This window comes from Apium graveolens, chromosome 8 (genome assembly GCF_009905375.1).
Source record: "Apium graveolens cultivar Ventura chromosome 8, ASM990537v1, whole genome shotgun sequence".
NCBI lineage: Eukaryota > Viridiplantae > Streptophyta > Magnoliopsida > Apiales > Apiaceae > Apium > Apium graveolens.
In genome coordinates, this window is record NC_133654.1 from 56,397,682 (window position 1) to 56,420,315 (window position 22,634).

Genomic DNA, 22,634 nt, shown 5'->3' on the forward strand with positions numbered 1-22,634 from the left:
AAGGAAAACTCACCGATATTTCCCAGGCGATGCCTGTTAATGGATTAACTTGTTCCAAGAATTCTACTTCCCGAGTATTGGGTAAGTAATCAAAACTCTTTTTTTCAAAATAGCAACCTTGTTGCGAATATAAAACATACCACAGAGCCGGATCCCTCGCGAATATTTAAATCCCCTTTGAAAGGAAGATCTTAAATAACTAAAAATGAGTTTTTGGGATCCGCTCTACCTTTTAAAAATCATTTTGAAGGCTCGCAAACATTTTTAAGGATGTTTGGAGTAATGGTGATTTAATAAAATAAATCAGTCCCAATATATAAGAAAATATCTGAATATTATTATTTAAATAATATTCCCATAAAGAATAATCTTTATAAAAATAATTGAAGTAGAAGTTGTAAAACTTATACTTGAAATGAATCTTAAATAACCAAAGATGTACTTATACGAAAGTAATATCTTTATTTGAATAATCAAAAGTAAGTTTGATTATCGACACATTATTCTTTAATAAAAATAAAGAATATTATTTAGTGAATAATCGGAGTCATAAGTCCTCGAAGGAATATTCAAAATAATATTCATTAATAAAATAAACGGAGTCATAAGCCCTCGAATGAATATTCAAAATAATATTCAATAATAATTAAACGGGGTCATAAGCCCTCGAATGAATATTCAAAATAATATTCAATAATAAAATAAAGTTATCGAATAAACCTTATTCGATTCATAGTTTTGAAAACTATTCATATATATATATATAAATATATATATATTATACTCGGGAGCCTCGACTCCCGGTTTTAGAAAAAGTTCACCTTTGGTTCCCCTATACTAAGGGTATATGCCAATTACCGCTTATCTCTAGCATAGGTATTATCAACTGAATCAACATATATATGTGTCAAGAATACGAAACAGGCATGCATATATACCATATCACATGCTACAATATATCGCAAGAATTTGCTAAATAACCATTATGCATCTATCACAAGATAATGCATGTACAAATGTATACATCACAACAACAGTATAACGGGTAGAAAACTTGCCTGAGCGACTGGGGGTTATAAATGGCTTGGGATGAGTCTGGTAACCTATAAACAACATATAAGTTGGAATTAAACCAAAGTCACTTATCAATCTATATTTTAACCAATTTAGACTCTAACGCTTTCTTTGCGCTTACTGATTCTCTTAAGTCGCTCGAGTACCCTCGGCTCCACCATTTTTAATAAATTAACCATTATGAGTTTTAAGGCGATTCTTTCGTGAGTGTCTTACCAACTGCCTAATACACTTTACATAATTGTTTCATACTCCAATTAGTCCTTTTTGATCTTTAACCTATGTATCAAAGTAAGGCGAGGGGTAATGATTCGTTCGCGAAACGCCGTTACTTAAAACGGCCGTTTCTCCTAAACCGTACATCGGAATCAAACGAACTACATATCAAAACGAAGCTCGTAACATGAAATATCTAATCATTGAAATGGTCAAAACCTAGCAGTGAGTTCACGGGTCCTAATGTTAAGAACAAAAACAGCCTAAAGTAAATCGGACATTATGACGGCTATGTTTACGCGATTACCCAAATTTAAACCACTCCAAATCAACCCACAATCAATACACAATCACAACCCAATCAAAATTCAATCCATAACTAACCATAACAGCCCCAAAAACTCCATATTATCAATTTATACTATTCTTAAACTTGAATTTAAACTACACTTAAGTTCATTAATCAACAATCTAAGAACTACCACTCCAAAAACTTCACAAAATCAACTAATCTCTACATTTACAACTAGCAAGCCTCTCATGAATTATAACAACAAAACTAAACCTAATTACTCAAATAAAGTTAGGGTTTGGAGGGGTTATACCTTCCTTGGAGAGTGAAGAATCAAGTGAATAGCTTGGAATCACCCTTAAAGTCTTTATCCAAGCTTAATCTAAACAAAACTTCAAGAACAAAAAATTTAGTTCTTGAAAAACACTATTCACCATCTTCTTCCATGATTTTTGGGAAGAGATTGTGAATGATTTAGGACCTCAAACTTATAGGATATCCATAACTATGCATAAGGAGTCTTAGATAATTACCTTGCAATTTAACAAAGCTTGGAACTAGGTTTTTGATTTTTCTTTCTTTGGAAAAGAAGAAAAGCCGAGAGCTTGATGAAGAATGGGGAGAAAATTTTGTGTTTTTGGTGAAAATGAATTGTTGGCTTGGTTGGTTGACATTTTGATTTGTTTTGTTACCTTTTTACCATGGTAATTTTTGTGTGGTTCTAATTCAACCAACAACACACTTGCTTGGTCATGCTTATGTCACCATGTGATGTCACCCTCCCTCCTTTATCCTCTTCTCATTGGTTTGATGACATCCTCCCCTCTAATCTCTTTGATTAGCTTTTAATTATTTGGCTAATGATCGTTGATCTGTTATACGGTTCGCTTAACTTTCGTTTTCGTTTATCGTTTGAGGGATCATACACGGGATCTTATTACTTAGGTTCCCTTAACCTTTCTCAATACATTATATTTCTTTTATGATCCTCTATTAAAATCCTTGAATTTAAATCCTTTTTATCCTGTTACCTTATACTCAATTCTTTCGATATCTGGTGGATTTTCGGGAAAAATCAAAAGGTTCAAATTTGGATTCTGACGATCTTTACATACACTTATATATCATATAGAGTACCAATAAAATCTCAGAATATCCATAAAAGAACCTCTACATAGTGTGGCATGAACAGTTTTCTTATTCAGCAATATCAGCAAAAACACTATTCATAAGGGTTACAAAAAGTTCAAAATTTTGGGGTTATTACAGTCTCCCCTCCTTAAAAGGATTCTGTCCCGGAATCAAATAGAAAACAAATGGGGGTACTTTTCTAGCATTGCGCTCTCTAGTTCCCAAGTTGATTCTTCCATATTATGATTCTGCCATAGCACTCTGACTAGCTTGATCACTTTGTTCCGAAGCACCTGCTCCTTCTTATCCATATTTTTTACTGGTTTCTCCACGTAAGTCAGATCTGGTTGCATGTCCACATGCTCGTACTCCACTATGTGTCTGGCATCCCGATGGTACTTCCTTAGCATTGACACATGGAACACATTATGAACTTGTTGTAGGTTCGGGGGTAAGGCTAGCTCGTAAGCCAACTTCCCAATCCGTCTTAGTATCTCAAAAGGTCCAATGTATCTTGGGCTTAGTTTTCCTTTCTTTCCAAATCTCATTAACCCCTTCCAAGGGGATACTTTTAGTATTACTAAGTCCCCTACTCCATACTCCTTGTCCTTTCGAGCTAGGTCTGCATATTTCTTCTGTCTGTCTTGGGCTGCTACAAGCCGTCCTCTGATGAGATCCACTATGTCTTTGGTCCTTTGGACCACTTCGGGTCCGAGCATCTTCCGCTCTCCTACTTCATCCCAGTATAAGGGAGATCGACACCTTCTTCCGTACAGGGCCTCATAAGGTGGCATTCTGATGCTAGCATGAAAGCTATTGTTATAAGAAAATTCGATCAACGGCAAGTGATCATCCCAACTTCCTTTAAAGTCTATTACACAGACTCTCAACATATCCTCTAGTGTTTGGATGGTCCTTTCACTCTGCCCATCCATCTGGGGATGGTAAGCGGTACTCATATTTAACTTGGTCCTCGCACATTCTTGAAAGCTCATCCAAAATCTGGAGTTGAACCTGGGGTCTCGGTCTGAGACAATGGACGCTGGGACTCCATGTCGCGTCACTATTTCCTTAAGGTAAATGTCCACCAGTCTATCGACTGTGTATCTCTCATTGATAGGAATGAAATGAGCTGACTTTGTCAGTCGGTCTATAATCACCCATATGGCATCATGGTTGGCTTTCGTCCTTGGTAAACCGACAACAAAATCCATGGCTATCTGTTCCCATTTCCATTCGGGAATCTCCAGGGATCGTAAGAGTCCACTGGGTCTCTGGTGCTCTGCCTTTACTCTTTGGCAAGTCAAACATTTGCTTACCCATTCTGCTACGTCCCTCTTCATGTTGGGCCACCAGTAATATTCCTTCAAATCCCTATACATCTTGGTGCTTCCCGGGTGGATGGAATATCTTGAACTATGGCTTTCATCCAAAATCTCATCTTTAAGCTCTTGAACGTTCGAAACCCAAATCCGGTAGGAGTACCTCATTATCCCTTTATCATCTTTCTCAGTATGGATCTCTTCTCCAGTCATTAACTCTCTGCCTTCATTCATTATTTTCTCTTGGCACAATCTGATCTTTTCCAGTAACTCTGGCTGCATTGAGATCTCAAACAGCTTTTCAGTTCCGGTTCCGGTTACCTTTACTTCTATTTCCATCCTCTCGAAATCCTTTATCAATTCTTCCGAAGTCATTATCATTCTGAGTCTTTCCTTTCTACTAAGGGCATCAGCCACCACATTGGCTTTCTCCGGATGATAGAGAATCTCATAATCATAGTCCTTGATTAGCTCTAACCATCTCCTCTGGCGCATGTTGAGCTCTTTCTGCGTAAATATGTACTTGAGGCTCTTATGGTCTGTGAAAATCTCGCACTTCTCTCCATACAAATAGTGGCTCCAAATTTTTATGGCAAAAACTATTGCTGCGAGCTCAAGGTCATGAGTAGGATATCTAATCTCGTATTCTTTCAGTTGTCTCGACGCATACGTAATCACTTTACCATGCTGCATAAGCACACACCCTAATCCTTTATGCGACGTATCACTATATATCACAAAATCTCCTTTTCCGTCTGGCAATGCCAACACCGGGGCCGTTACCAACCTTTTCGTTAATTCCTGAAAACTGTTCTCACATTTCTCCGTCCACTCAAACTTCTCTGTCTTACGAGTAAGTCGTGTCAAAGGGGCTGCGATCTTCGCAAAGTCCTGTACAAATCTACGATAGTAGCCGACCAATCCTATGAAACTCCTTACCTCTGTGGGTGTGGTTGGCCTTTCCCAATTTGAGACCGCCTCTATCTTGGAGGGGTCGACCAATACTCCTTCTTTATTGATCAGATGTCCTAGAAATTGTACTTCATTCCTCCAGAATTCACACTTCGAGAATTTGGCATATAACTGTTCCTCTCTGAGTATTCCTAGAGATATCCTCAAATGCTCTGCTTGTTCTGCCTCAGTCCTTGAGTAGATTAAAATATCATCGATAAAAACTATCACACACTTGTCCAAGTACTTCTTGAATACTCTGTTCATTAAGTCCATGAAAGCCGTTGGGGCGTTGGTTAATCCAAAGGACATTACCAAGAACTCATAGTGCCCATACCTAGTACGGAACGCTGTCTTGGGAATATCTTCGGGTTTAATTTTTTTAGTTGGTGATATCCAGTTCTCAGGTCAATCTTGGAAAAATAAACAACATCCTTTAGCTGGTCGAACAGATCGTCTATTCTAGGTAACGGGTACCTGTTCTTTATGGTTAGCTTGTTCAACTCTCGATAGTCGATCCACAGCCTCATGCTCCCATCCTTCTTCTTAACAAATAACACTGGTGCTCCCCACGGAGACACACTGGGTCTTATCATACCCTTATCCAAAAGTTCCTGCAATTGGGTAGCTAATTCCTTCATTTCTAATGGGGCTATCCGGTAAGGTGCTTTTGAAACTGGCGCCGTCCCTGGGGCCAAATCAATAGCAAATTCAATCACTCTATCGGGTGGTAATCCCGGAAGGTCTTGTGGGAATACGTCTTCAAATTCATTGACTACCGGAATATCTTGTAAGTTGGGTACCTCTTTTTGCGTGTCCACCACGTAGGCTAGGTAAGCCTCATTTCCTTTTAGTAACATCCTTCTGGCCTGGGCCATAGTCAAAAATTTCTGCGTCTGCTTCTTTCCTCTAAATATGACTTCTTTCTTTCCTGGGATATTTAACTTAACTTTCTTCCCTTTACAGTATATCTGAGCATCATTGCTAGATAGCCAGTCCATTCCCAAAATTACATCAAACTCCCCTAATTTAAAAGGAATCAGATCAACACTAAAAGATTGTTCCCCTATGCCTAACTCACAGGCGGGGTGAATCTGGTTAACAGGAATAATTTCATGATTGGCTATTTCTACTTGTAAGGGTTCTATCAAGGGTTCAGCCTTAAGTCTTAATTGACGCGTAAGGTCCTTTGATATAAAAGATTTAGTTGCTCCCGAATCAAATAAAACGTTTGCACTGACTGAATTTAGAGAAAGGGTACTTGCTATCATATCTGAGTCTTTCATAGCATCCTGGACTATCATGTTGAAAGTCCTCGCAGTAGGTGGCTTATTGGAGGCAGCCCTGCTGGCTCCTGAAGCTGCTGGTTTGTTCATTGGGCATTCCTTCTTCCAGTGACCCGGGCATCCACACTGATGACAAGTGGTGGTTGGAATGACGGCAGGGGCTGACGAAGGGCATTTGTGGGAATAGTGGCCCACTTACCCACCCTTAAAGCAGGTTACTGGATTTCCCTTACATTCCCCAGAATGCATCCTTCCACAAGTGTTACAGGCTGACAATGGGGGTCGAGACTGGTTGGAATATGACATTCTTGACTTCTGACCCCTCTGGCTCACATTCACACTCATTGGCCGTTTAAACCCAGTGTTCTTTCCCGGTAGGGACACTGCTCCTCGATTAAATCTAGTTGGGTAGCTCCTTCCTGCGGAACCTCCACCCATGCTCATGCTTTTCCTCTTTATTCCCTTCTTCTCTCTTTCCTTCTGCATCTGTTCATTCCCGGCTTCTACAATTGTTGCCTTTTGCACCAGAGTGGCATAATCAGTAAGCTCAAGGATTGCCACCCTATTCTGAATCTACGGTTTCAGTCCCTGCTGAAACCTCCTAGCTTTCTTTTCCTCGGTGCTCACAAATTCCGGCACAAACCTTGATAACTCAGTAAATTTTGCTTTGTACTCTGCTAAAGATAAGTTATTCTGCTTTAGCTCCAAGAACTTGAGCTCCATCTAGTTTTCCATAAACCTCGGGAAATATTTTCCCAGAAACAACTCACTGAATCTCTCCCAGGTTATAATAACATCCGTCTCCATGTTTTTCTTGGCCTCCCACCAGTAGTTAGCCACTCCTTTCAGAAGGTAGGTAGCAAATACAGTCTTCTGTGCCTCATCGATACTCAGAATCTCAAAGGATTTCTCCCTTTCCTTTAACCATGCTCTTGCTTCAACTGGGTCGGCTGATCCGTGGAACTCAGGGGGCTTAAGGGACTTAAAAGCCCTGAAAGAGTTTGCCACAACATTGCTATTTCCTTTAGGGGGTGGGTTGGGTTGACGTTCCGAGTTCTGCCTTAGTAGTTGCATGAACCGGCCCATGGGATCCATGCCTGGGTTTGGTACTGGTTGCTCAACCTCAGTTTCTCATTCTTCAGCCTCTATCTCAAATCCCTCAACATCATATGTTTCCTCCTCCTCTTCATACAGGGAGTCATCCTGTTCAACATAATCCCCGTCTTCCTCTTCACTGTGTTCCTGGTTCCTATCGTCCTGGTTATGGCTTCCCTGGTCCTCAGATCCAGGGTTTGCCCTAGTTCCAATATTTCTTGGCGGCATGATATTGATAATAAAAAAATTATTGGGAAAAATCAATGTTAGGTCACAATCATACTCAACATTATGCCTTGTACAGCTCTATAATGGGGAGAATGTATCTCGCAATTCTATTATTTTATGACAGTTCTAATAAGAAGTACAGTAATAATAATGATAAAAATAGTGATCTCGTCACTAAGGAACTGAACTGAAAGGAAACAAATATATACATAATGCGAGAAATACATAGTTTGATCTGGTCAAAAGTACAACAGTGCTACAGCCATCTGTCCCAAAAGTGATACACAAGAGTCTATCTGTCTAGTCAGAAAAAGGGATGCTATATACAAGTCAACTATCCCGGAAAATTGGCTCTTACTAAGGCCTCGACTAACTAGACAAGTAGACTATCCCATCGTCAGTCCTGAATCACATGCCGGAGCAGGTCAGCTCCCATACCCTTTCCATCGCACGACGGAAGATATAGTCGGCCTGCCGCCTGGAGATCCTACCATGCCTGTCCCCCTGGAGCGATCTGAGTCTCGCTCGGGATGTGAGCTCTATCCCCGTCAGCTCTCTCCTCAAGGATCGGGGTATAGCAGCCCTAGTCTCATAAGCTCGGGTACGCCTACCCGCCCTCTCCGCATCCAACTCCCTCCTGGCCTCATCCAGCCGGGCCTCAGCAACAGCCACTCGGGTCCTCAGTACATCCTGAACATAGCCGTGGACTAACAAAGACTGTCTATGGGCAGGGTCGAGAGGTGGTGAATCCGGAGCCGCTGGGGGTGCCTCCTCGGTCTGCCTAGGCTCGGAAGTATGGGTCTCTGAGCTGTCATCATATGGGCTCCAGGATAGTGGTGGAGGGGTAGGAGCTCTGACCACCGGGAGTGAGGGTAAAGGGGTACCAGTGTACACTACCATAGCTCCGACACGCTCCTCAGCCACTGGGACCTCATCTGGGTCCTCCTCATCTGAAATAGCAACAACCTCTGTCTCTGACTCCTCTGAGGGGTCCACCTCATCCTCCTCCATCTCAGGCTCCTCCTGATCCTCGGCATCTAGCAGTGCCTTATCATGCTCACGCTCGAACAACTCAGGGTCCTCTATCTCATGCGCCTACACATTAAAAGAGCTAAGTTACTATCATGATACTTATAAGGGTTCCCGTAAGGGTTTTAACTGTCAGCGCTACTTTAAGTAGTCTGACCATGAACTTGGCAAGAGTTCTTATTATCTTTGTGAGTTTATTATTACATCGTCGCATCATCTCTGAGGTTTATAACGCTTAGCTCTGATACCATTTCTGTAACACCCCCAGATCCGGGGTCGGGAATCCGCGTCGTCACGGTCTTTCTTTCCACAATATCACTTCACTTAATTAAAATAAATAAACTTATGCTATGACCCCACACTATCACACACCACAACCCGTTATAGTCTCAGAGATGAAATTGAAATAAGTACAAGTCCTTGAATCCACAAGTTAAAAGTTATTACAACCCAAAATGATTACTTGATAAATTTACAGTTAATTGCCATTATCTGCCACAAGTTATAATTATACAATATTTGGTTCCCAAAAGTAGAATGCCTGATCTACCAATAGATCTACCTCTGCAGCTATAACAACTACAACATCAACGGGAAGACGCGGGACGCTTCCCACGCGCTTGCACTGGGTCTGCTTGAGTCTGGCCATCTTTCCTAACTGTTGTTGTGTGATGAAGAAATGAAGCAAGAGTGAGCATTACAGCTCGCAAGATAATATATAGTGTAAACAATAATGCAAGTATATCAATGGATAACTAACTAGAATCATTTATCAAGTGTAAGGTAATTACTTACTGGATATAAACAAAAACAAGGGATGAAGTTACCAAATACTTCACTATACTTATATCATTTTTAGAAATCTACTTGAACTATTATTGTTCAAAGTATAATAAGTTTCAAAAGGTCATCCCATAGATGAGACCACAAGCTAAGACTTGAATAGATTCAATCTTTGAAATATTTTTTTTAAAGGAAATGAAGTTACGAGATACTTCATTCAATGGAAACACCATTGAAACTGTTTGACCCTGTCAATGCTTCGGCAACCACCCATTCATAGCCTTTCGATCGAAAAGCTACGGGTAGTGTTCCAGAATTATCCAACTGGATGATGAACTCATTACGGGAGTTTGTCGCGCCAGGAAGACCACTTACGATGATCAGTCACAGTAGTACAACCCCACCATTTTCTACATGTAGAGGAGAACCTGTCAGATTTACTTGTCAATCGAACACTGGACTTCTAAGGAATGGACCGTCTTAGCGGAACTTCCAGGCCATTTGGGCCAATATAATTAGGCTGGGCCGGCACCACTCGACCACTTACGCCGCTCCTAGTTCAGATGAAATCCATGACTCTGAAATGTAAAGCTCGTCCCCACTTTCCCCAAGTAGAAACTTGTTGATACGGCTCCACCAAGAAGTCGTATCTAGTTGGAAAGGAAAACTCACCGATATTTCCCAGGCGATGCCTGTTAATGGATTAACTTGTTCCAAGAATTCTACTTCCCGAGTAATGGGTAAGTAATCAAAACTCTTTTTTTCAAAATAGCAACCTTGTTGCGAATATAAAACATACCACAGAGCCGGATCCCTCAGGTTTTGAGCGAATATTTAAATACCCTTTGAAAGGAAGATCTTAAATAAATAAAAATGAGTTTTTGGGATCCGCTCTAACTTTTAAAAATCATTTTGAAGGCTCGCAAACATTTTTAAGGATGTTTGGAGTAATGCTGATTTAATAAAATAAATCAGTCCCAATATATTAGAAAATATCTGAATATTATTATTTAAATAATATTCCCATAAAGAATAATCTTTATAAAAATAATTGAAGTAGAAGTTGTAAAACTTATACTTGAAATGAATCTTAAATAACCAAAGATGTACTTATACGAAAGTAATATCTTTATTTGAATAATCAAAAGTAAGTTTGATTATCGACACATTATTCTTTAATAAAAATAAAGAATATAATTTAGTGAATAATCGGAGTCATAAGTCCTCGAAGGAATATTAAAAATAATATTCATTAATAAAATAAATGGAATCATAAGCCCTCAAATGAATATTCAAAATGATATTCAATGATAATTAAACGGGGTCATAAGCCCTCGAATGAATATTCAAAATAATATTCAATAATAAAATAAAGTTATTGAATAAACCTTATGCAATTCATAGTTTTGAAAACTATTCATATATATATAAATATATATATATATATATATATTATACTCGGGAGCCTCGACTCCCGATTTTAGAAAAAGATCACCTTTGGGTCCCCTATACTAAGGGTATATGCCAATTACCGCTTATCTCTAGCATATGTATTATCAACTGAATCAACATATATATATGTGTCAAGAATATGAAACAGGCATGCATATATACCATATCACATGCTACAATATATCGCAAGAATTTGCTAAATAACCATTATGCATCTATCACAAGATAATGCATGTACAAATGTATACATCACAACAACAGTATAACGGGTAGAAAACTTGCCTGAGCGACTGGGGTTATAAATGGCTTGGGACGAGTCTGGTAACCTATAAACAACATATAAGTTGGAATTAAACCAAAGTCACTTATCAATCTATACTTTAACCAATTTAGACTCTAACGCTTGCTTTGCGCTTACTGATTCTCTTAAGTCGCTCGAGTACCCTCGGCTCCACCATTTTAATAAATTAACCATTACGAGTTTTAAGGCGATTCTTTCGCGAGTGTCTTACCAACTGCCTAATGCACTTTACATTATTGTTTCATTCTCCAATTAGTCCTTTTTGGTCTTTAACCTATGTTTCAAAGTAAGGCCAGGGGTAATGATTCGTTCGCGAAACGTCCTTACTTAAAACGGCCGTTTCTCCTAAACCGTACATCGGAATCAAACGAACTACATATCAAAACGAAGCTCGTAACATGAAATATCTAATCATGGAAATGGTCAAAACGTAGCAGTGAGTTCACGGGTCCTAATGTTAAGAACAAAAACAGCCTAAAGTAAATCGAACATTACGACGGCTATGTTTACGCGATTACCCAAATTTAAACCACTTCAAATCAACCCACAATCAATCCACAATCACAACCCAATCAAAATTCCATCCATAACTCACCATAACAGCCCCAACAAGTCCATATTATGAATTTATACTATTATTAAACTTGAATTTAAACTACACTTAAGTTCATTAATCAACAATCCAAGAACTACCACTCCAAAAACTTCACAAAATCAACTAATCTCTACATTTACAACTAGCAAGCCTCTCATGAATTATACCAACAAAAATAAACCTAATTACTCAAATAAAGTTAGGGTTTGGAGGGGTTATACCTTCCTTGGAGAGTGGAGAATCAAGTGAATAGCTTGGAATCACCCTTAAAGTCCTTATCCAAGCTTAATCTAAACAAAACTTCAAGAACAAAAAATTTAGTTCTTGAAAAACACTATTCACCATCTTCTTCCATGATTTTTAGGAAGAGATTGTGAATGATTTAGGAGCTCAAACTTATAGGATATCCATATCTATGCATAAGGAGTCTTAGATAATTACCTTGCAATTTAACAAAGCTTGGAACTAGGTTTTTGATTTTTCTTTCTTTGGAAAAGAAGAAAAGCCGAGAGCTTGATGAAGAATGGGGAGAAAATTTTGTGTTTTTGGTGAAAATGAATTGTTGGCTTGGTTGGTTGACATTTTGATTTGTTTTGTTACCTTTTTACCATGGTAATTTTTGTGTGGTTCTAATTCAACCAACAACACACTTGCTTGGTCATGCTTATGTCACCATGTGATGTCACCCTCCCTCCTTTTTCCTCTTCTCATTGGTTTGATGACATCATCGCCACTAATCTCTTTGATTTGCTTTTAATTATTTGGCTAATGACCGCTGATCTGTTATACGGTTCGCTTAACTTTCGTTTTCGTTTATCGTTTGAGGGATCATACCCGGGATCTTATTACTTAGGTTCCCTTAACCTTTCTTAATACATTATATTCCTTTTATGATCCTCTATTAAAATCCTTGAATTTAAATCCTTTTTATCCTGTTACCTTATACTCAATTCTTTCGATATCTGGTGGATTTTCGGGAAAAATCAAAAGGTTCAAATTTGGATTCTGACGATCTTTACATACACTTATATATCATATAGAGTACCAATAAAATCTCAGAATATCCATAAAAGAACCCCTACATAGTGTGGCATGAACAGTTTTCTTATCCAGCAATATCAGCAAAAACACTATTCATAAGGGTTACAAAAAGTTCAAAATTTTGGGGTTAGTACAGGTGTCATGACCACAGTTGATGGAAAAGAAGCAGGTGTTGAGAAGTAGTAGTAGAGACAGAGACATTTACCTCACTTACCTGAGGTAATTCCATGATTGGCAGGTAAACTAGGGGGACCTTACTGTGATGGTCTGCCCTGTTCAAATCAGCAATAACCCTTCTTTCTTGAACCCAACAATCAAGCTTGTTGGCTGGGTTTCAAATAATAAGATCTTCAGAAACAAAGTTAGCCAATAACATAAAGAATCTAGCATACTATATATTTATAGACCTTTTCGTAATGTCTCCTAGCTTATACCCTAATTCAAACACAACATACTCGCTAAAATTATGATACTTATCACTAGGAAGCATATATAATATGTTTACAAGTGAATAAGTCACTACATCAAAATTACTAATTTTCCCAAAATATACTTTGATAAAATAATCACAGAGAAAGCTCCACTCCTTTCTGAGGCCTTTTCTCCTAACATCACCTAGCTTGGTGGGGTCAAAAGCATAACCCATAGAACTGAGCATGGAACTCACATATATGTCTGTGTGTGGGCTTAGTGTATTATTCTCAGGTAATAGAAAACATGCATGAATTATATCACTGCTTATTGCAATAGTTTGTACCTTTGAGAAAAAAGGTAATGGTTTTGTCACTTGAGTTGTAAACAGCAATGGTCCTTATCTTTTCGTACACAAACCCATACTGGGACATGATCTTGATTACTAGTGCCATTTTTGAGAATGAGAATAGTTTGCAGAGAAAACGATTTTGCTTTGGAGAAGAAATAGTTAGGGAAATTGCTTGAGAAAGATAAAAGTAAAGAATAGAAATGAAATTAGCTTTTATACTTACTCGGAAATAAAACTGTCAAAAATAATAAAGTGAAATAAAGTAACTAATCAAATTAGCGCAAAATAGCCGTTTGAAAATAAAGATATCTGTCAAAATTCTAAGATTATCCGTTGAAATATACATGCAGGCTGTAAGTAAATTCGACGGATGATGCTAAAAATTAACGGCTAAGATTGAGTACAATTTGACGGATGATGATAAAATTATCCAGAGTAATAATTGATATTTCGACGGATGATATAATTTAACGGATATTCATTTTCAACGGATATTCATTTTCAACGGATAATGAACATCCGTCGAGATACAAATTCTGACTTAGTCTAAATTTTGTCTAAAAAGAAAATATCAACTTTTACTCTAGCTGCATTTCAATTTGCTTAGACATCAAAATAGATTAGGAGTAATTAAGCATACCTAACTCACTTACCAACCTAGTGAAGGTGGATTCATCAAGGGGTTTGGTAAAGATTGTAATATCCGGGATATATCGTGTAATTATTTTGCTAATAAATAATTATTATATGTGTTCAGTATCTATTTTGTGAATTATTTATTAACTGTTAAATGTGTTTGGATGTTTAAAAATAATATTAATTGAGTATTTTAATTTTTATATGTCCAAAATAAAATATAGATAATTGTCATATCTTCCTAATTATTTTGATGTTGATTTATGATTTTAAAGGAAATATATGGATTTTATAAAATCTTTTTCCGAGTATTTAAAAACTATTTTATACAAACGGGAACCAACCGACGTGATCCGTTTTTACGTTTTTATAACCCGAAACTCTTCCGAAAACTCCTACCTAACCTAATTCCAATATTTCGAGCATTTTCCATGTTTTGACTTTTTCGATCCGGCGTATGGTTTGTCCTGCGCGGGTCCCGGCGCAACATTTTCGATACATTATTCGTTTCGGTAAATCGTTAAAACTCATATTTTCGATAAACAGAATTTTTTTATTAAACTATCACAATTATCACCTCGTAATACATGTAACCAGGCGCTGAGACCAAGACCGCAGTACAAATTGTACTGGTTTGGATAATTATCCCGAAAACCGGTACCGTTTTGGATCAGTTTTTATAAATAAACGTACCATTTTGTATCTGGAATGATCCAACGGGATACTAATTTTCCGTAAATATAAATAGCCTTTACCGTATTTTATTCCGTATCAAAAATCATTTGCAGTCAGTAATAATATAATTTTCCAGAGAAAATACCTATATTCATATAATCTTCTGAAAATCAAACCACAAATTGAAGGTGTTAGTGGAGTCCGATTGGAACGCTCGAGTAATCAAAACAGAGGTTTTAGGTGTTCTTTCAGTTTCTTCAAGTTTTAGAACTGCAGAAATCAAGGTTTATTTTCTATATTTTTATTTACTTTTGAATTATTTTAATTAAAAATATGAATTTTTGTTCAGATGATTGTTTAGATGATTTGATGATTGCATGTTGTAGAACTTGTTTTCCTGATGATTTTCATATGTCATATGACTGATTTGGAGTTCAATAACATGTTCAAAATTGAGTTTAATCTTCGAATTTTGAAATTAGGGTTTATAACCCGTATGAATGTTTTCAATTGAAATTTGGGGCTTTTTGATTTAGGGGTTATTAGCTGTTGATTTATAGTGGGTTGTGTTCCTTATGAAATTTGCAATCGATTGGTATATAACTCGTTAACAGAGGATGTCTGAATCGAAGGGAGTTGTATTTTGAAGTTTTCGTCGCTTCACCGGAAACCAGTGATGTTCTTGGCCATTTTTCGTCCAGGACAGAGATTATTGATGTGATTTGATTGCATGGTTTTGTTCCTGGTTATCTGTAGATTATATCTGGAGCAGATGGTGGGGTGAGGATGCCGAAATCATGTTCTCCGGCCACCCCTGTATTTTCCGGCGACTGGATTGCAAAATTGCAGTTTAGTCCCTGTACTTTTGTAGGTGAAGAAGTTTAGTCCCCCGGGTTTCCAGGATTTGCAAAAATAGGATTGTTTTAAAAATATTCGAAAATCATATTTTCTATTTATTTTTAATTATAAAAATTCATTTTTAATTTCTAAAAATTCTAAAAATCATTATTTTAATTCCAAAAATTATTTTTAATTCAAAAATAAATCTGAATTAATTAGTTAATTAATTTTAGTTAATATTTAATTGATTAGTTGGTCAATTAATTTGAAAATTAATTGATTTAATTAATTATTAATTGATTTTAATTAATTATTTAATTAGATTTAATTATTTAAAAATGATTTAAAAAATTCAGAAAAATAGTTTCGAGCTTTAAAATATTATTTTAAATTGTTTTCAAGGCTCGATAATTATTATAAAATTGTTTTAAAGCCAGATTTGGCCAGCCGAACACTGTTTATTACTCCGAAATTGATCCAACGACCCGTTTTAATTCCGAAAAATGTTTTAAAAATTATTTTAAATACCCGAAAGCCTGTTTATGACCCGAGACTCCATTATAAATGATATATCATTGATTGTTTAACGTGTTATGTGTTATATGTTACTTTTTGGTTGACTGGCGGTATATATATATTTGATGTTTACTTGATATAGTATAACTTTCAATCCGTTAAACGGATTTGGGTGAAACGAAGGGTAGATAGAAGTATATGTCGAATAGAATCGTATGAGTTGAATACTGATTGATGCTTATAATATGTGAGCAGAAGAGGCAAGGCGTAGGAAAGGGAAACAGATAGTCGAGGAGTAGACGGTTGTGATTGAAAGTTAGAGAATTATAGCAAGCTAATACCAGGCAAGTGTTCTGAACTTTCTTGAGATATATTATAGTGGATTGATAGTCCTGTTTTATATTACAAGTGTTTTGAAGCACTGAACCCAAAACCCTGATTCCAGTTATTGATCTTGAGCCGTAAACGGTATTCTTTCTAAACCATTGATTATTGTACACCCAAATACGAACCACATATATACGATACTACTCCACAAATACATACAAACTAAATACCAAACACTGAACCGAATTACTTATATACTCAAACCATTGTACCTTATGATTTGAAAGACCAATTCCTGGTAACCCTGAAATATTAATTCCTTTGTTATCTAATTCTTTCATTACCTAACATCCAAGCTTTGAAAATGCCATATTGATCCTTATGCAGATTGAAACCATTTCATTATTGAACGTCCAATGTTGTTAATGATTCTGTTTATTGCTTATTACTATTGATTATGTTATTATGTTATAATTGGATTGTTTTTATAAAATTGTGCACCAGATTCGTGGTCAGCCCATATAATGGTCAAGTTAGGCCAATGTGTGCCTTGGATCCAGTAGTTAGAGCAGTGTTGTGTGCTTTGCTCGGGGTTAGTGCGTGACTGATCAGCAGCTAACCTTGGTTTTTAAAATGAAAATATAATATCCAATTCTAAATCATAATTCATTATTCACTTGGTATCATAACCCTTTTCACTTGATGATCATTATTCTCAGTTTTGTCATTGTGACTTGCTGAGCTAGTTAGCTCATTTGTGCGATGTTGTTTATGTTCTTTTCCAGTTAAGAAGGAACCGGTTGGTATCGAGGATCCTCAGTCCAGCGCGAGAGCTAGGGGTTCAGGTTGATCGAGTTAAGCTAGTAGGCTTCTTTTGGGATAATTTGAGTTTGTAAAAGTTTGTAATAATGTTAATTACTCAGTTCTGAGTTAGAATAGTTGGGATTTGAACGGTTTGTAATATAAGATATAAGTAGGTATGTTTGGCTTGTGTGAATACTTTAACCTGTTGCGGTCCGTGGTAGTTGGTAAGTAGGGTCACTGCATATTATTATTATCTTTATTATTGTTATAAGTAGGTTATAAATAAGGTGTGTGTGTGTGGACCCCAAACTTCTGACCCGGGTTTGGAGGGCGCCACAGGTTTGGTATCAGAGCTACAGGTTATAAGTCATTGACACAAGCCTAGGTTAACGGGAATGGGTAGAGGGTTAGGATTAGAAGTAATGAATAGAAAGATAGAACGTTGAGAGGCTGAGTGTTACGGTATAACAGGTATTAGTATGATTCGCATTGTAGCTCAAGATTCTTATATTGCGATATGATTTCAGATAGCAGCGATGGCCGACTCTTTCATCCCTGTATCAGCTGATCACTCAAAGCCTTCAGTTAGAGTACCATCTTCAGATCCCCGTCCTGTTGTTCCACCGGTGTTGGCTATTCTACCCCCACCTGTGTTGCAGCCCGTACCATTGCAGGCTATTCCACCCCCAGGCATGAGGCCACCTATCAGAGGACCCCCACCTGCTGATTCAGGCTTTACTGGTCATTCAGTTATAGGAGTACCTTTCCAGTTCTCTTCCTATCATGTCCCATATCATCAGTTTGAGGCTTTCCTTATGGAGCAGCGATTCTTACAGGGTCAGATTCAGGAGTTATTACATATCATGCGTACCAAAGAGGTTGGGAGTGGTGGAAGGCAACTCAGAGAGAGGCTTCAGGTGTTTCGTAGAGCAGCTGCTATGAGGATTGCTGAGGCTACACATGTGGACATCACCCCTGATTTTCTGGTGGAGTGGGCTAAGTGGGTTCTAGAGGAGCTTGAGGAGAATGGAGGTCCAGACTTGCCATGAGTCAGAGATCCAGGGATGGAGATGATGATCAGTGTTGTTATGGTTGTGTAGTATGTACAGTAGCGTGTAGTATGTATCAGTAGACTTTTGAGTTGTATTTATAGACTAGAGTTGCTGACTAGTGAGTAGGTTATTGTATCCTTTTTGCTTTTACTTCCGAAGCGTCTTTACGCTTGTACTACCCAAAACTTTTGATCTAAATATATACCAGTACCTTTTCTTTCCAGCATTGTCATTTATTTTACTGCACCTGCTTTACTTTACCTTATTTATTGCACCAGTTATACCCATGTGATACCATGTACCCTATTCCCTTAACTGTTTATATTCTGTAAAGAAGTATGCAATTTACTTAGTTCAACTGTTACAACTGCTTTCAAAAAGAGATATTTCTGTTTTACAAAACTTTTCTTTTATGCAAAGGATTTGATTTAAAAGCTAAATAAGTTGTTTGATTCTTTACAGAAAAATGCCTCCCAGAAGAAATACCCGTACCAACACCCAGAATGAAGAAACCAACAACAACAACAATAACAACCAAGATGATACAAACCAGAATGCAAACCCAGGACCCATAGACCCAGCAATAGCCCAGATTCTCCAAATCTTGGCCCAACAAACAGTTCACCTGGCACAACAACAACAAAGATAGACCAATCCCCAGGTAACTTTCAAAACTTTTCAGGCAGTGAACCCACCAGAATTCAAGGGTTCCTTAGAACTGATTGAAGCAAATGTTTGGTTAAAGGAAATAGAGAAGTCATTTTCCTTAGTAAATGTGAAGGAAGATCAGAAGGTTGAGTTTGCAAGTTATTACTTGAAGAATGAGGCTAACTATTGGTGGGAGACTGTGAAGACATTGGAAGGAACAGATGTTATTACTTGCGAGAGGTTTAAGAAATTGTTTTTAGAAAAGTATTTTTCCCAGTTTGTCCAGGATCAGATGGAGTTGAAGTTTTTAGAGTTAAAGCAAGGAAATATGTCGGTGGCAGATTATGAAAGCAAGTTTGAAGAATTGTCAAGGTATGTGCCGTCATATGTGGATACTGACAGGAAGAAGGTTAAAAGATTCCAGCAAGGTTTGAAGCCATGGATTAGAGGGAAGGTATCCATTTTTGAATTGGATACTTATGCAGGAGTTGTACAGAAGGCTATGATTGCAGAGACAGATAGTGAGATGTCACAGAAGGAAAAAGAAAGTAAGAAAAGGAAATTTGAAGGGAATGAAGGTCAGTCACAACCAGGGAAGTTTCCAAATTTTAAGAAGGGCAAGTTTCAGCCAGGGAGAAATTTTAATTTCAAGAGACAAAATGCAGGCGACGGAAGCCAGGGCAACCGTCCAGTTAATGCGAATCAGCCGAATCAGTTGAGGTTAACTTTTCCAGATTGTCAGGTATGTGGAAAGAATCATGGAGGAGTTTGTAATAAGTTGAATGTAGTTTGTTTCAAGTGTAACCAGAAAGGGCACTATTCGAGGGAGTGCCGAAATCAGCCAGCAAGAGATCCAGCAAATAAGGATCAGCCTATCCGGAATCCAGCAATGAAGGTTCCAGCCATTGGATTTATGTGCTTTAAATGTGGGAAGCCAGGACATATAGAAAGGGATTGCAGGACACCAGCCCTAGTCAGTAATGCATTGAGGATTATGAGATCTACCCCAGCAGTGAATGAGACTCCAAGGGCTAGAGTTTTTGACATGTCTGTGAAGCATGCTATCCAGGATACTAATGTCATGGCAGGTACGCTTAATGTGAATTCTTTATGTGCCAAAGTGTTAATAGATTTGGGAGCAACTCGATTGTTTGTTTCACAAGATTTTGTTAATAAGCTAAATTGTCCAGTTGAGTGTTTAAATGAAATAATGACTGTGGAATTAGCAAATCAAGAACGTGTATCTGTTAATCAAGTTTGTGGGAATTGTGAGATTGAGATTTCTGGTAGTAAGTTTTGTGTAGATTTGATACCATTTAAGTTAGGAGAATTTGACGTTATCTTAGGAATGGATTGGTTATCTAAGCACGATGCTCAGATAGATTGTCGAAACAAGAAGGTAATAGTGAAGATGCCAGATGAGAGGATAGTAACAATTAAAGGCCAGAAGCAGGTAAAGAAATTCTTAATAATGATTCAAGCCAAGAAGTTACTACGGCAAGGATGCGAGCATTTCGTGGCATATGTGATTGACAAAAGCCAAGAGCCAACAAAACTTGAAGATATTCCAGTCGTCAATGAATTTCCAGACGTGTTTCCTAATGAGTTACCAGGACTTCCTCCAGATAGAGAAATTGAATTTGCAATCGATTTAGCACCTGGAACAGAACCAGTATCCAAGGCCCCGTACAGAATGGCGCCCGTTGAGATGGAAGAACTAGCAAAGCAATTGCAAGAGTTGTTAGAGAAAGGAGTAATCAGACCCAGTGTATCCCCGTGGGGTGCACCGGTACTATTTGTCAAAAAGAAGGATGGAAGCATGAGACTGTGCATCGACTATAGGGAGCTCAACAAGCTTACAATCAAAAACAAGTATCCGTTACCTAGAATTGATGATTTTTTTGACCAATTGAAGGGAGCCAAGTACTTCTCCAAGATTGATTTAAGATCGGGATATCATCAACTAAAGATCAAGCCAGAAGATATACCAAAGACAGCTTTTAGAACAAGGTATGGACATTATGAATTTTTAGTGATGTCTTTTGGATTGACCAATGCCCCGGCAGCGTTCATGGGCCTGATGAAAAGAATTTTCAAGGAATATTTGGATAAGTTCATTATTGTGTTTATAGACGATATTTTGATTTATTCAAAGATGGAAGAGGATCGTGCGGAACATTTGAGAAAAGCTTTGGAGATTCTAAGGAAAAAGAAGTTATATGCTAAATTCTCGAAGTGTGAGTTTTGGCTACAGGAAGTTCAGTTCTTAGGACACATAGTCAGTAATGAAGGGATCAAAGTGGACCCAGCAAAGATTGAGGCAATTACAAATTGGGAAAGACCGAGAACACCCACCGAGGTAAGAAGTTTCTTGGGATTAGCGGGATATTATCGTCGATTCGTTCAAAATTCCTCAAGGATTGCAACACCATTGACAAAGCTTACACAGAAGAATGAAAAGTTTATATGGAACGATAAATGTGAAGAAAGTTTTCAGGAATTGAAGTAAAGATTAATCACGACACCTGTTTTGTCACTTCCTGATGATCAAGGAAATTTCGTAATCTATAGCGATGCTTCTCATAAAGGACTTGGATATGTTCTGATGCAGCACGATAAAGTGATTGCGTATGCATCAAGGCAACTGAAACCACATGAACAAAAATATCCTACTCATGATTTGGAGCAAGCAGCCATAGTTTTCGCTTTGAAGATTTGGAGACATTATCTATATGGAGAAAGCTGCAAGATTTACACGGATCACAAAAGCTTGAAGTACATATTCACACAAAAGGAGCTTAATATGAGGCAAAGGAGATGGTTAGAATTGATTGAGGATTATGACTGCAGGATTAACTATCATCCCGATAAAGCAAACATTGTAGCAGACGCGTTGAGTCGGAAAGAAAAGTTAAATGTGTTATCAGTACCCAAAGAGATATATAAGGAATTTTAGAAACTGGAATTGGAGATTAGAGTTTGCAAGCCTGATGAAGCAAAAGTGTCACTACTAGAAAAATGTCAATAGACATCGATTTTTGGCCGATGTCTATGTTGTTTAGCAACCGATGTTGATGTCGGTGATGTCTATTCTAGACATCGGTTAAAACCCGATGTCTTTACTCGGTTAGACATCATTTCTGGAAAAAAAGCTGATGTCCATGCATTATTTTTTTACAAAAAATGTTAGAAATAAATAATTTTATAAATAAAATACACCTATTACAACATATTAAACATATAATGAGTTATGTTTTTTTCCACATAGACATCGAATAATTTCATTTCTGTGATGTAAAATAAGATATTAAACATCAATTTCTTAAGTAAAGGGTGATGTCTATAGTGGAACATAGACATCAGTTTTATCCTAATCAAAGTGATGTCTATGTACCATTTAGACTTGAAAATGTCAGTCTTTGACATCAGTATTTTTTAAAAAAGCGATGTACATTAACTTTTTAACATCACTTTTTCTTCTTTAAAAGTGATGTACAATTGCTTTTGAGATATCAGTATTTATTCATTAAAAGTGATGTACAATTATTATTTTGATATGAATATTAATTTATTAAAA